General features: G+C 45.0%; 1 long non-coding RNA gene across 1 annotated transcript; it reads left to right on the forward strand.

The window, feature by feature from the left end:
• The first annotated feature begins 1,495 nt into the window (after positions 1-1,495).
• On the forward strand, positions 1,496-3,648 carry LOC149327944 (uncharacterized). Its single transcript, XR_016286228.1, has 2 exons — positions 1,496-1,613; positions 3,411-3,648. It is a non-coding gene; the product is annotated as an uncharacterized LOC149327944 (long non-coding RNA).
• Positions 3,649-4,114: the final 466 nt, after the last annotated feature.

Below are 4,114 nucleotides of genomic sequence, written 5' to 3' on the forward strand. Positions count from 1 at the left end.
ACCTGGTCATCACACCAGGGAAAAGTTTGGCGCCCTTGGTCACTCTAGTCAGGTCGTAATCACGTCGATTTAACCGGACATTGAAGATACCTCAGAACGCCGTCGTTTTTTGAAAAATTCAGGCAAAGATAACGCACTAACACAATGACTGCCTGTGTTTTCACAAAAACAAGCACTTAAGCCTCAACAAGTAATTAGAATTTTAAGAGGTTTGTTAGGAAATTAACGGTGATAATTCCACCACACTATACGGCCGCTTGGCCGAATAACTTGCATACAGAAACCGCTGTGGTGTACCGCTAATCATTTCTTAATATAAATTGTGAAACCGCACCTTCACAACATCATTTATGTGTGCAAAAAACACATGAAACCTATTTGTCCAAAACGGAAATTGCCGTTTGACTAGCTACATATTTGATAGAGAAGGCGCGCCGTTACCTTTGATAACCAGCTGAAACTTTCCCGTAATCTACCCTGTCCTAAAGCAACAAACATGTAAAATGACGTGATTATGTGCCACAACGGGCAGCTAGTATAGGCATTCAAGAAGAGAAGACCGCTCACGCATGGGGTGCCGAATCTGCGGAACAAGCAGATGCTAAATCTGCGAGCGAATGCAAACGTCAAGCTGCGCATCGTATCAATCTCTAGGAAAGGCGATTGGGACCTTTGTGATGTATCTGACGTGATGTATGGTCGAATTCATTGCGCAGTGTCCAGCACAAGGAGCAGAGAGCTAGCGATTTTCGAAATTCGCTTTAACAATCACTTCGAATATAACAGGTTTCAATCAAGCCACTCTTTGGTTTATGTAGATAGGACGAAATATTTATTCGGTTCAGTTTACATAATACGTCCTCCAGAGTGATCCGAAAACACGACGCAGCAGGGGTATCGTTAGTTATATTTATTTTGATAAAGATACACGCGATATAAAGCCCCATCTCGATGGACACTTCCAAGGCATACACGCGAAGCGCCTGCGCGCCCAGCACGCACCGCGACGGGCGTCGAAAAGTGGCATGAACCTCCATGCTCCTGGTGCTGGCTCGCTCTCCCTCGGGAGCCGACTGAAAAAAATGTCAAGCCGTGAACAAGAGATGGTTGGGGAGCTGCAAGGATTCCAAGAAAATTTAGGGGAGGAGAGCTTCAAGCCATGAAGAAAAAGAGTCCCCGACAGCCCCCGCGGTCCTCCCATTGTTGTAAACCGGACCCCGCTTCTGACGCGCGCGCGAGCGCCCGTGCGCAGGTGCCTGCCGATATCTGACATGCACAGATATGCACAGATATCTGCTAAGGAAGGCATTGGTGGCGCCACCCTTGACTGTCGTCTGTTGCACAGAGCTAGAAGCCGGACTCTGCAGTGTGCTACGCACTTTCGTGCCGGGCGAGCAATTTCCGGTTATACCCGTTGTTGCATCCACTTGTTTTTCCTTTGAAATCATGGTACAGCGCCACACTTGTGCGTTTTGAGGAAGAAGACACTTTTGGCGTCGTGAAAATGACCTGCGCCAAGCATGCATGGGATGATGAGCCATCGGAAGGATCCAGGGTGCAAGTGAGCGGGAAATACCAAGGTTTCTGTGAACCTGCAATCATCAATATTTCAGGTAAGCGTGAACAACCATTTACTGTTTTTCCCGTATTGCTTTGTTGGTTACCTTTGTCAATGCCGTCGGCAGTTTTCGATGATAGGGCTATAAATTAAGCTAAATGCTATCATAATGCATGATTTATTTCTATGTGCAGTCGGAGAGTAATCTCTCATTTTTCAGTAGCTAAATTTTTACCGCCACCGAGTTGCGTTCCTGCCAGCGGTAGTTCAAGTGCATGATATGAATTGTGTAACGCAAAAAATATAGACTAACCTCGCTAAGCACATTGCGGGGCTAGTTAGGGATGTATTTTCTAAGTAACGAGACGTAGACCACAACCTGTCATGGATTCTGTCATATGCACGTATCATTGTCGTAAGTAATAGTGCTAATTCTATTTTAACACGGGATCAGCATTGCTGCGTTCTGCGTATCCAATTAGGCTACAATGGCCCCTTTACATTTGCCACAAGGCTTGCGCTCTACAGCTAAGCAGGAGCAGTGGAATGAAGAGCTGGTACGCGTTTTATTTCGGGTGGTTAGTGCGAACGAACGTGTTTCAGAAACAATTGGCGTATACCTGTTTCCGTTCGCGGTTGTGCCAGGAAACTTTAATGTTAAAGCCCCCAAAAAAAAGCATGAGGCTAAGCTTTTAAAGGGGCATCGCGATGATATATTAAATTATTAATTAAAATAATATAAATAATATAAAATAAATAAAAATAATATTATTAAATAGATTCATCATGCGTTCCAGAGACCAGAGCAAAAAGAATTATTGAAATCGGAGCATGCAAGCGAAAGTTATTCCACTCTAAAAATTCGAAATGAAAAGCTGAGACGAAAACGCATTTCCCTCTCCCATTTCACTCACCCAGTACCGAGATTGGGCGCTACAAATCAGAACCGCGCCTAGCGCCCACGCAGCGGAAGCGTGCATGCAGTTGTTGCTTTGTCGGGGCTGTAGACAGCCGCGCATTTTGACGGCGTCTTCCCCCCGTGTACGCGACACCGTACTAAGGGCAGGGGGGACTAACGACAAAGGAAACTTCCCGAAGTTTCTTTTTTAGTCGGACTCTAAGGCTGTCAGCGGTAGCCCCCCTCCCCCCCAAACTCGAATCCCGTCTCCTGTCCCGCCTTTCTCTTCACATTTTGGGCAAGGTGTATCGACTGGCTTTTTTTTTCGCTGCCGTCTTGGTATGGTCACGGCCGGTCTCGACGCGCGCGCTTTCTGGTCTGAGCCAACGTTTTTTGAACAGCGCTGGCCGCCATGAAGGTTTGAAGCGGAATGGAAAGTGTCGCCCCTAGCTGCATTCTTGTTAGTTTTCGTTCGCTTTCCCTGCTTCTTTCCAGTTTTTGTGGCATGCGAAAAAGCTTTCAGTACTCAGAGACATAATATTTTGGATTCATTTCACAAGTATGAAGGAACAATATGCAAACTGGACGCCCAATCAATGAGAAAGGCAGCGCTCTATCTAGATGCCACCTCATTTCCGCTGCCGCAAATGGCCGCCGCGTTGCGACACCATCGGCTCGAAACAAGCATTTCTAGCGAAGATTAAAATATCAAATATTATGATTTCGGTGATCTCATTGCGCGTTCAGGACTCACAATGTCCCTTACTCTGCATACAAAGATTAAAGAACCCATGCTTTATGTACGTCGCAGGGCACCTTTAATATCCCACAATGGATTTTACGGTAGGGTGTCTCGGATTCAGTGCATAATTCTTCAACTTATGCTACTGTGGCCATGTGCACAAGTTCTGCGCAGATTTATATCATGATCGCTCTAAATTATCTCCCACGCAGCCTACACAACGGCCCTGCCGACCAAAAAGGGGCGGGAGCTCTCCGGAAAGCTGCTGTTGCTGGCCGTGGGCACTAAACTCAGCGAAATAAGGAGCGAGAAAGAAAAGCATCGACGATAAGAAGCATACAGAACTATAGAACCACAAGAGCATTAAATGTACCCCAATAAAATTTCCTGCGCAATTTCTATGTGGTAATTGTGTTACTTGTGTTACCTATGCTATATGATTATCAGGAGCTTTAGAGCAGCATAAAACCGAGTGGTTTTTCAATTTAAAGCAGCACTTCGAGATATGTATTGGATGACATTTTTTAACGTTTACAGATTTTTATTTTACAAAGTGCGAGAGATGTCGGTTTGGTCAGTGAAGGTGGACCGTACAGCAAGACGGGCATTATGTGCGTAATAGAGCTCAATAATCTGAAAAATGATTAATTATATTTAACTAATCAGCTTTCATAATTTTGATTTTGGGGCGTAAGTCTGTATCGCGAAAATGAAGGCCGTCAGTAAAAAAAGATAACCTTAGCTTTTAAATTTTCGTAATCGTTAATGTGGTTCGAAATACTGAACATACACACTTGCAAGCTCAATGAATTGCCTTGTCCGCTTCGGATATTCATAAACGCGTCGCTGCGCGTCGTATCGTCGCCGAATTCAAAGAAACTTTTTCTACATCACAAAATACACAAACGGTGTCCGT

This window comes from Amblyomma mixtum, chromosome 10, assembly GCF_055824585.1.
Source record: "Amblyomma mixtum isolate Tamu chromosome 10, ASM5582458v1, whole genome shotgun sequence".
Taxonomy (NCBI): Eukaryota; Metazoa; Arthropoda; class Arachnida; order Ixodida; family Ixodidae; genus Amblyomma; species Amblyomma mixtum.